The 12,210-nt window shown below is 39.8% G+C and overlaps 1 long non-coding RNA gene across 1 annotated transcript; it reads left to right on the forward strand.

Moving 5' to 3' along the window:
• Positions 1–2,097: 2,097 nt before the first annotated feature.
• On the forward strand, positions 2,098–10,977 carry LOC132673901 (uncharacterized). Its single transcript, XR_009608263.3, has 3 exons — positions 2,098–2,504; positions 10,379–10,477; positions 10,675–10,977. It is a non-coding gene; the product is annotated as an uncharacterized LOC132673901 (long non-coding RNA).
• The last annotated feature ends 1,233 nt before the right edge of the window (positions 10,978–12,210 follow it).

Below are 12,210 nucleotides of genomic sequence, written 5' to 3' on the forward strand. Positions count from 1 at the left end.
GAGAGAAGTAATGTTGTTGCAAGGGAATTGATAACCGAGGATAATGGGAAGGGGAAGAAATAGCAAGTTGGAGCTAATTACCAGGGAAGCCCCCTGACACTGAGAATGGTGAGCCAGGGTAATGGTCTCCTGAGGGGAGTGGCAGAATCACCATCAGCTAGTACATTTAAAAATAGGCAACAGAGCACTGGAAACAGGACTAGTGGGAATAATCTTGCATTAGGCAGGAAAGGAGGTAATTGACTAAGTGACCTAATATTAAGAGCTTTTGCTCATGAATTTCTAAAATTCTAAAAAAATAAAACCTGATAGGCTGTATACAGAAATATGGGTACCTAATGACTGGAGATGCCTAAATATAGCCCCAAATTATTCATAAATGGAAAATGAGAGCAGCCGTGCCCCAGATGGAGCATAATATGAGGGTCAGAGGAAATGCAGGAGATGGACAGGGGAAGCGGAAGTTCTGTCAGGAGTCAGATTTCTCTGATGCAGGCAGATGGGGCTGTGCCCAAGTGTACTTGAGCTGGAAGAAGCCTGTGTTAGTTGATTGCCTAGGACTCTCTTTTTCTTTCCTCCTTTAGCTCTCCTCTACCACATGTAAGGCAGGGTTTACAAAGACCATATTTTGTGGACTCCTACATCATCCCTGTCTTCCAAGTTTGCGCTCTCCTTTTTTAAAACTGCCACGTGACATGATCTTGCAGTACTGCTTCCTAGTTCCTGTCCAAAGCTTGATCCAGAGCCCCAGGAAGCTTGTTAACGATGCAGATTGCAGGATCTGCATAACCATGGGATCTGGATATCTCAACATCAGATCTACGCATCTGCAATTTTAAGAAATTCCTGAGTAAGTCTGACGCACACCGGCAAGTTGGAGAAACAGTCTGGGGAAAAGCAAGCTGGCTAAACCAAATGAAAGCACAGGGGAGAGGAGTGCAACCCAACCCTCCTCCCCTCCTTCCTCATTTGCTCCCCCTGATTTTCCTTTACCCCCAACCAAATGAGATGTCCTTTCACTTGCACATCCCTCTTGCACATAGAAGTATGTATACACACACCTACACACATCCCTCTTGCACATAGAAGTATGTATACACACACCTACACTTAGGTGCCCACTTTCATAAAGATTCTAATTTTCTCATATGTCGAGTCTGCTAGCAATTAGTCCTCTTCTCTGTGTTTGTAGGTCAGGGGTTAGGTAATTACCATGTTTCTATCCTTCAGAATTGTGTGGTAAAGAATGGATTTTGTTTTTGACTATGAGTTAAGTCAAGTGTATAAAAAGTAATAAAAACAAGGCATGCAATAGAAACTTAGGGTTTGTCAGCTTTGCCAGAGTGAGAAAGCACAGTCTGGAAGCAGAACATTGAGCTTCGTGTCAAGACCTGGCTTTTGTTTCCAGCTCTACCAATAATCACATAGGAGACTTTCAGCAAGTCATGTGGCCTCCAGTTTATCTCCCCGTAAGCAGGGATAACAATCGCTTTCTTACTTCTCTCACAAAGCAGCTGAGAGAGTAAGCATGATAATATCACTCTTTAATATCAGTTTTCACTTAGGAAAGCTAAAAATGACATCAACACTATCAACATCATCATTTCACAATCTACAAACCATTGAGCAGGAGTTCAGTCTGGATTCCCCAGAGATAATTATTTTTCCTCCCACCAGGACATACAAGAAAAGATAAACCAGGGAAAAACAAAGATGCTAGGAATTAGGGCTAGTTAAAATGTATATCCGTAGTCGGTCTTCTAATTCCCCAGATAATGCTAGATCTCAAGATCAGGAAAATAACTGGCATTCTTTAGTTTTTGACATGCTACCTAATGAACAGCTAAACCATTTTCATAGAAGGCAAAATTAGAATGCTGCTGCAAGAACGTGGCTTCTATATCTAAAGTTAATTGGATTTTCCATTATGATGAGGTTTGTTTTTCAGAATTTAATCTCTTAGTCTCCCAATTGCTCTGGGTTGATGGTAAGACAGAAGATAAATAGGGCATGTGGAGTGAATCATGGGTTGGGGAGGAGCCTATTAGGTCAAAGGATCTGCAGGTATATTGAGACATTACAATGTGCAAGCAGGAACTAGGATTTGGGTAGAATACGTGTCTTCTCAAAATGGAGTTTTTCAAAAGGGAAAACTGACTTCATGTTATTGTAGTTTCTCTCTCTCTCTCTCTCCACCTCTGTCTCTCTCCTAGACAATAATTTGCTCTACTTCCATTAGGATGTTGAGGGTGATCCGTGCAGACTGGAACAAAATAGTACTAACTTTTTTTTTTTTTTTTTCCAGTCAGACAGATTGCTCTAGAGTCTACCCAATTTAGCAACAGTTTGTACTCGCTGGTGTTTTGAACATGAAAAGAGCTTTCAAAGTGAAAGAACCAATTTGAAAAGAGCTTCAGCATCGCTGATGGGCCAGGAGAAAATGGGACTTTCCCAGTTGTGGAATGGCAACGCGCTCCATCGCCTTGAGGGCAGCAATGAACAAGGTATGGCTGCATATGTGCCTGGCACCCTTGCTGGCCCAGCTAGCGGGTGCCTGGGGAGGGCGAGCTGCCAGACCAGTGAGCTCAGGACTCACTGGAGGGAAGGGGGTCAGGTCAGGACTGCTGCTTGGCCTTGGTTTCCACACAGGCGGAGAATGCCAGAGTTTTGACATTCTCTGCGAGAAAAGAATATTCATGAAGTACTTTGTGGTTGTATGACCCTATCAACACTTGCGTGCAACGATTTCTCATATAACATTTCACAGTTTGCTGGACTGAGAATTCCTTGAGGAGGAGTATCGTGTCTTATTCATCTTTATGCCCAGTGTATCAAACTTAAATGCATCAACTTAAGTTGTTGATGGATCTATTCATGTGTTCTGAGGGAATTCATTTAAGTGTAAACACATAAAATATGCCATAATTTTGTTAAACCTATTATGGTACTCCTTAATTTTACAAGTCAGTAAGAATCTAAAAATAAAGTGGCCACGGGCCTCTCTAGACTTCTAACGGCCTTGACCATGCATGGAGCCTGCTGGAGCAACTCAAATGAGTGAGGAGTGTTTCTCTAAGCCTCCTTGGAGAGAGGAAGCTGAGGGTGACAAATAGGGGGACAGCTGGGGACAGCCATGGAATTAGCCAGATACCAAAATCTGTTAAAAGTATTTCCCCAAATATCTGCCCTTTAATGCCCTACAAACAAAAATATTGTCTCTGTCTGTGTCAGCTTTTATGTCAAACTTAGACAAGGATCCGTGCTAACCCACTGAAGAAAGAACACAAGAATATTGCCCAGCACTTGGATGGTTTAAAACAATTAAATGGCAAATTGATGACACTGTAAACCTAATTGAAAGTGGGCTCCAGACACTGAGAAGTGCGGTGCAATCACAATTCTATTTTCATTGCAAGCTCAGTTTAACCATGCAATAGACACAAAACCTCTGTTTAGACAGCACTTTACAGTTTGTGAAACACACTCACATATTTAATCTCAAGCACTTCCAAGAGAAGAATATTTCATAATGCCTAGAATGACCTATGTGGGCTTTGTTTTAAAGGGCAAAATTGTCTTAGCCATATCTTTGGAGATTATTTCATACCATAGATGGAAATCTGAAGGTAGAGACCAGAACTCCAAATCCTGTGGAATCTGGAAAAACAGCAAGCTGAGTTTACAGATGTCAAGGTATACTCTGGTACTGGGTGTGTATGCACACATCTAATCCCAGGGAGTCCAAATAACAATTTGCTAGGGGCTGCCTGCATTCTGTAACTGTAATCAAGAAGTCAAACTCAATGCAAGGGAGGCAGGTTTTCACTCTCCCCACTCATCTCCCAGGTAGGGGGAGCCATGACGTACCACACCGCGTGTCCTCTCCTCCCCACTTCAGGGTCCATTGCCCACCACACAATTACAAAGCCTTGTTGTCAACTTTTAGAGAAACCAAATAGTTTAGCCTGTTCTGCATTGGCAACACACTACTAGAAAAATGTTGGCTGCTTGCTTACAGTCTAGCAAGTTAAAAGATACTCCCTCACCCTCTAGCATTGCATTTTGGGAAACTTTCTCACTTCCAATTTGGAAAATGACCAGGAGACCTCAATTGTTTCCCAAAGTCTCAACAATAAGTTGTTGCAGCATTAGGGCCTCCATGTTGTCTTCGGCACTTTTAGAGGCACAGCTACCAAAAAGGACGTAATGATTGTATCTTAACACTCTATTCCTTTTGGTCTCTAACAGGAAATTAACTTAAGGATATTTATCACCTCCAAGTGCTCAAAATTCTGAGAAGTAAATTCAAGATGGTAGCATTAATGAGGATTGCCTTTCTCAGCCCTAGTTCTACTTCTAGGTCATCAGACTCTCTCAAATCTCATTAAAATGGCATTAATAATTTAACCACTTCCAGAAAGCCTTTCAACTAATCAAAGGGGAGTTATTTTGCTCAAACCACACACTTTAACAAATACGCACCTACCACTTTTCTTGTCTACTTTGTTTTGGTGTCATGGAAATATTTGTGCATAGAAGTTTCGTTCAATTACCACGGCTTTTCCCACATTCAATTGGTCTACAATGAAGTAAACAACTTTTTGCTGTTTTCCCGAGGGAATCTTAGTCTTCCGGTAAAATATTCAACTTCTTATTCAAACCCCTAGATAACCACCATGTCATGACAGGCAATGTGTGGTGATTCACTGTCAATACATATCAAATATAATTATCATACATATTTGTTAGCAACCCTCTACATTGCACAAGCGTCATGTAGCATTCTTATCCATGCCTAAACCAATCTCAGCTAAAAGTAATATGTGGTGACCAAAAGCAAGGTCCCAAACCAGTCTTCTCAAGTGTTTGCCACTCAACACAATTCCCACTCAACAAAACTACGGAAGACAATACAAAAGTGATATAACAAGAGCTCAAGTGAATAGTCAGAAAATAGGTTGGTAGAGAGAAATGCTTTAAAAATACTTGGAAATAAGGGAAGGGAAGCAAAAATAATATAAAAACAGGGAGGGGGACAAAACATAAGTCTCTTAAATACAGAGAACAAACTGAGGGTTGCTGGAGGGGTTGTGGGTGGGGGGATGGGCTAAATGGGTAAGGGGCATTAAGGAACACACTTGTTGGGACGAGCACTGGGTGTTATATATAGGGGATGAATCACTGGCATCTACTCCTGAAATCATTATTGCACTACATGCTAACTAACTTGGATGTAAATTAAAAAAAAATACTTGGGGTACAAGCATTAATTGATGTGACATGGATATTTCATTACCTCGACCTGCCAATGTTTATTGAGCACCCAGGGATAAAGGTGAAAATGGCGAAGTTCCTGCCCTCGAGGATATCATATTTTAATGGAGAAAACTGACATTGGAAACAGATATCTAGAAACTTCTAAAGCATTTCAGAAAACTATTGTTCTTATTTTGCCTGGAAAGAAACCAGCTAAATCTTAGAAAGAGTAAAAAGGACTGTCCAGGGTTACAAGACTAAAAATGGCAAGCTGGTCAAGATCCACACTAAAAGAAGAGAGAGGGAGGGGAAGTGGTTTTCAAAGTGCTTAACACGGAGAAATTAGTCACAGACTTCCTCTTATTCACAGAAGCTTCTCACAAGTTCTGGCAATATTTTTTTAATAAAGTTGAATTTTGGTCAGACAAGTGAAAAATAATAATTTCTTCTTGACCAGCTGAGTATTTTCCCTGAAAAATTAATATGGAGGGAACATAACACAGTCCCCAGTCATGAAAGTGGTGATAAAAAACTAAAGGCAGGTGTGGTGGTGGTTTGTGTATGTGTGCCTGTGCCGGTGTGCACGCAGATGTGATAAATCCACATTCCATCTGTTCTGAACATATTTCCATCTTGTCCCTATATCACATGTCATAGAAACTCAGACTCTTGGTCAAAGGTCTTGGTTTAACAAGATAGTTAAACATAAAGAACTCAACACAAGTGCAACAAAAAAGCATCATTTTTTTTTTCCGGAACACAACTTGATACTCCCTGGAGAAATGCATAGTCCCCAGGTGAGGCTCTCTGCTTTCTCAGGAGATTTCTCTAAATCAAAGACTTATTTATCAAAAAACCAGTATGTTGGAACATTCTAAAATTAGGGGTTTAAGTACACCAGCATGAAAGCATTTGCACTTAATGTACTAAATTAAATAGATTATAAGCTTAGAATGCTGTTTTTCTTCCTTTGTTTTCCAGGTCTTCCCCTTGAGCACAGTTAGCATTCGCTTAGTCTTATGAATGACAATGCCTAGCAGTGTGTGGCAAAGATTGAATGTGATATCATGTAAACAAGAGTCATATGTCATGCCTACAATATATACACTGTTTACCTGATGAAGTCATGTCTTGCCTGGAATATGTATTTGGAGAAAATCACCAGTACTCATCATCCTCCTCCACATGTATCACCATTCATTCATTGGCTTACTCCCTCATTCAAATATTTATTGAACTCCTACTATGTTCCAGATACTCTTTCTGCCTACCCAACAATAACTTTCTCCTCCTTCCATGTGGCATAGCCGAAATTGAATTCTCGCATCTACTCTGGCTCCATATGGCTCAGCTAAAACCCAACTGGTTTAAACCAGTCTTGATTTCATATTCCTTGCAAGGGACTGATTTCATGAAGAGTGTGAGTCCCAGAACTGGCCAACGGAGATTGAGAAGAAGTATGTTGAGGGGCTTCAGGGAAAGTCTCCTTTGCTCTTAAGAGTTGCCCTTAAGAGTTGCTGAAAAAGTTGATCTTTGGGTCTTAAGAGCAAACTGTTTCCCTGAGGAAGAAGAAATTCTGCCTCAAGACTGCACCACCAGCTTCTGTCCAAGGTTTCCTGCCTGTTGTCCTTTCCCACAGATTTTTTAAATTTATTTTTATTTATTTATATTTATTTATTTATTTATTTATTTATTTATTTATTTATTTATTTTTTAACATTTATTTATTTTTGAGACAGAGAGAGACAGAGCATGAATGGAGGAGGGTCAGAGAGAGGGAGACACAGAATCTGAAACAGGCTCCAGGCTCTGAGCTTTCAGCACAGAGCCTGACGCGGGGCTCGAACCCATGGACTGTGAGATCATGACCTGAGCCGAAGTCGGCCGCTTAACCGACTGAGTCACCCAGGCGCCCCTATTTATTTTTTTCAATATATGAAATTTATTGTCAAATTGGTTTCCATACAACACCCAGTGCTCATCCCAAAAGGTGCCCTCCTCAATACCCATCACCCACCCTCCCCTCCCTCCCACCCCCCATCAACCCTCAGTTTGTTCTCAGTTTTTAAGAGTCTCTTATGCTTTCCCACAGATTTTAGATTCACCAGCTTCCACCCACAACTACATAGGCCAATTACTTGAAATTTCCCTAGATAAGTCATTAGATAGATTGATAGATTGATCAATAGGTCAAAGAATAGATAGATAGATAGATAGATAGATAGATAGCTATCCTTCTTGTTCTTTTTCTCAGACAATCCTAACTGATTCACTGTTTTCTTTTTTTGGTATGGAAATTTAGATGAATGAGTAAAAACATGGAAAGAACCTGGGTCTTTGAGAATGTGATTAAACTTCTGAATTAGTCAGTTTTGGAGCCTCCCTTATTTGGAATTCCTTGTGATGAGAGACAATAAATCCTTTTATTCTTTAAGCCATTTTGAACTGGGTCTTCTGTTACTTGAAGCTGAAAACAACCTTAACATTACAAAAGTCAGAAAACAGTACCATAAATAATCACAATTAGTCAACCACAGAGGGTTTAAGATGATGACAAATTGGTATTTTGATCATTTTCTTTCAGATAACAAAGAACTTATTTTCACTGGCTAGAAGGTCCAACTAAATGAGTACATTTAAGACTTTAGACACTACTTATTATCTCTCTATAGGATTGATATACAAATAGGAAAAGAGGAGCCATAAAGAAATCTCCTGTGGTATAGCCTGTTTCATTTTATGGAAGGAAATCTTGAAAATCTTATTAATATTCAGAAAATAGTGAAACCATGCTCAATATTTTTGTAAATTATTGAATAACTATCTTTTTCTTTATTTTGCACTTTTGAGGCTCTACCAAGAAAGGATCATCTGCATGGTTCTTTTTTTAATGTCTCATAACTGACTATTTTAGTTCTGTTTCACACTCTGGATTAGAGTTACAGTTAAATTACAAACAGCTGTGATTCCTGCCCCAACAATGTATGTAGGTGTGCACAAAATGTTTAATATCTTCTGCAGGGAACAGGTGTTGTACGGGCAGTGTGTGCTGAGAAAAAAAAAATTCATTTTAGGCTGAAGCTGTGTAATCTAGTTGTGAGGATTTGGTTTTTTTTTTTTTTGGTTTTTTTTTTTTTTTTTTGAGTTACACATGTAGGAAAACAGATACATGACAAAAACGTTGAATGACTCTTAAAAAGAGAAACCTGCGTTTCTACTGTGGCATTATCTTCACAATTTATCATTTGTAAAAAAAATTTGAGAGTAGTGGACACATAATGTGACATTAGTTTCAGGTGTACAATATAGCAATTCAGTAAGTGCAATGCTATGCTCACCACAAATGTAGCTACCACCCATCTCCATACAATGCTACTACCCAGGAAAATGAAAACATTTGCAGCCCAAGTGTCTGTTGATAAATGAATGGATAAAGAAGATGCGATACATATATGTACAATGGAATATTACTTAGCCATAAAAAGAACAAGATCTTGCCATTTGCAAAAAGTTTATACTTTCTAAAAAATTTCAATTACTTTGAATAACAACAAAACAGAAGTGCAAAAACAGTAGGTGGGAGCCTAAGAGGATGGAAGACTGCAATTTTCAGGGTTCTCTTTCCCAGGGGCCCACTCAGTACGCTTGATGAACATTGCAATTGCATATGATCTTAAAAACTTGTTTGAATTTTGTTGGATTTGGTTTAAAAAATTTTTTTTACATTTATTCATTTTTGAGAGACAGAGAGAGACAGAGTGTGAGCAGGGAGGGACAGAGAGAGAGGGAGACACGGAATCTGAATCAGGCTTCAGGCTCTGAGCTGTCAGCAGAGACCTGAACACAGGACTCGAACTCACGAACCGTTGAGATCAAGACCTGAGCCAAAGTCGGACGTTTAACCAACTGAGCCACCCAAGCACCCCTGTTGGATTTGGTTTTAAATGAAAGTTCCAAAGAAAGTCTTTTTTTTTTTTTTTTTTTTTTTTTTTTTTTTTTTGCTTTTTAAAAGAAACACATAATAGAATTTACAACATCCATTTAAACTGCATTCAGGAGGCGCCTGGGTGGCGCAGTCAGTTAAGCGTCCGACTTCAGCCAGGTCACGATCTCGCGGTCCGTGAGTTTGAGCCCCGAGTCAGGCTCTGGGCTGATGGCTCGGAGCCTGGAGCCTGTTTCCGATTCTGTGTCTCCCTCTCTCTCTGCCCCTCCCTCGTTCATGCTCTGTCTCTCTCTGTCCCAAAAATAAATTAAAAAACATTGAAAAAAAAAATTTTTTTTAAAACTGCATTCAGTTTTCCTTGCTGTCCAGTAATGAAATGGTGGCTTTTGATGTGCTTATGATCCACTCAGTGTACCAGTAGTGGGGATACAAAGAGTAAACACAGTGAGTTCCAGTGCGATAGGGTGTTGTAAAAAATTAAAAACTCTTCCTTGTGGGAGTGACATTCTATACAATTGGTTTAAACAAATGCATGAGGAAACAGTATTGTGGCCAGAGTCTCTTTGGGCTGATTTGGGTCCTACTAGCAGCAAAGGAAGGTGTTAGAACCATGCTAGGTGGTAAGTCCTAGCAAAATTATAAAACCCCATGGCTCACACACCTGTCTCCAATACAAGTCATTTGGGAAGAGGAACAAGTGCCTTCTTTCCTGGTGGGTTAGTCTGACCTTACTCCTAAGATACCCCCATGATAAAGGCAAAAGAGTTGATTAAAAATGACTTATTAACCTATCTACTTCAGTGTTCTCAAAATGCGACCATCGACCATGTGCGTGAGAATCTGTGGGCTGCTCAGTGAAACACCACATTACTGGGTGCATAGCACTTTCATTTCTAACAAGCTCCCACTGATGATCCTTATATCCATTGAAGATTAATAGATAATTACTGATGTTGGGTCAGATATCTTCTCCACTCAACTCACTGACCCCAGAGCCTGACCTAGACAGATTACAGATCTCTGCCTTCTGGTTGGCTCTGACCAGTGGGCCCTGGAAGCTGATTAGAGAAAAGGAAGAGCATGACCGAGGTATTTATAATCTGGGCTTCCTCTTTGCTATGCTGCCCGCGGACGGACTTCTCTGATTGATACCACTTTTTCTTTCCCTATCCCTATAAGGACTCAGCCTCTCAGCCCTTTAGTGCCAGATGTGGTAACAGCTCCTTTGATGTACCTGCGCTGGAGTACTTACTATTCCCAGAACCCCGCCTATACTTTGTAAGCAGTCTCTTTGTCAAACTCTCCTTTAATGTAATGTGAGTGTGTCATTTGGTTTCAGTGGGAATCGGAAAGAACTATATGTAGCAATATTTTATAACTAATAATATTTTATGTTTTGCCAATTGCTTTTATATGTATTTTTTGACCTTTATAATACAATGTGATATAAGTAAAGCGGCTTTTTTTTTTTAAAGAAAATCACCATTTTATGAATAAGAAAACTGAGGCCAAGAGAAGTTTTTATACGTGTTCAAGTTCACCCTGTTGGTCAGTGGGAGAGCCAGAAAACAAGTCCGGTCTAATGACTGAATTTAGAGCTCTTTGCACTGCATCAGCCTGCCAGTCGTCTTAATTCCCTACCACATGCGACATCACCTGATACTGTTACCTAACACAAGTGCAATAGAAATGACATTTTTTGGATAACAATGAACAATAAAAGAAAGAATTTAGTGTAATCTTTGTATTTATTTCAATTGAAGCTGAGACGCAGGCACCCACGGAGCTGGAAAGGAATGTTCTCAGGGGAGGCGGACTTCTCTGCAGTTGCGCGTACGATCATATGCAGCCGGCCTTACACAACCTGGTTTCTGAGAACCTTTCCATCCAACAGTGACTTAACCAACCCTTCCTGGGGCTCCTTCTGTATTCTGAGCCAGCTCCTTTCATAGCATCTCCAACACCTTTTCCATGTATCTAGCTCTTTTGGGTTGGCAGCTCCCTCATGGCAGGAGTCCTTTTTTTTTTTTTTTTTTTTTTCATTTGCTACTGTATTTCCAGTTTTTTGCCTAGCACTGGTCACACAGTAAGTGCTCAAGAAGTATTTGTTGATGGATAAAAAAAAGCAGCTGTCTGTCTGGTGCATCTTTATACCAACGTTATTATGAAAACTTGGAGTCATTTTCTCCCCTTCTAATCCAGTCAGTTGCCAATCTCTGTTGATTCTACATTTGGACTCTTTGATATGTTTCATCCTTCTTCCCACGGTCATTGCTCTAGTTCAGGTTCTTGATTATTATTTTTTTTTCCCCTTGGAGTTGGTTGTAATGGTTTCCTAAAACTTCTTGCTTCTTGTTTTCACCTATACCAATGCCAGCTTACTCTTCTAGAGTCCAGCTCTGATCATCTGACTCCTCATCACAAGCTTTAAATGGTTTCAAAACCATGGTTTATACACCTTAGCATGTCATTGCACTGCTGTACACCAGGCTCCATAGTTATTTTCCCAAATATCCTTTTCTACCCTCCATGTTCTAGCCAGCCTAAACTTTGTCCTGTCTGTTAATCCTGGTTTCCTTTCCACTCCATGTTTTTGCTGGTATAGGCTTAACACCTGAAATACCTTTCTATATCTGAAATATCTGTCTACAGGCTACACTAAGAAGCTACCTCTACCATGAAATCTTCCTGATTTTGCTCATGTTCTTCTGTTTTGGAACTAATTTTCCCTGATTTTGAACTACCGTATCACCTTGTCAGTATCATTCTAGTTTCATTTAATATTCTCTGTGTATTAGAATGATTTATGTTTTCCTTCTGCATCTTCCTTATTATATATGGTACTTTGTGCATAAAAGATTATCAATAAATATTTATTGAATTAATGTGTGTAAGGGCACAAGGAAAGCATGGACAAGAAATGGGGCATTAGGCTCCATTTAGGTTTAGTAGATGAAGTGACCCTGAATACATGAAAAAAGTTTTAGAGGGATGTGTGATTGTAGCAAAGA

The sequence above is a fragment of the Panthera onca genome, chromosome C1, assembly GCF_046562875.1.
Source record: "Panthera onca isolate mPanOnc1 chromosome C1, mPanOnc1 haplotype 2, whole genome shotgun sequence".
NCBI lineage: Eukaryota > Metazoa > Chordata > Mammalia > Carnivora > Felidae > Panthera > Panthera onca.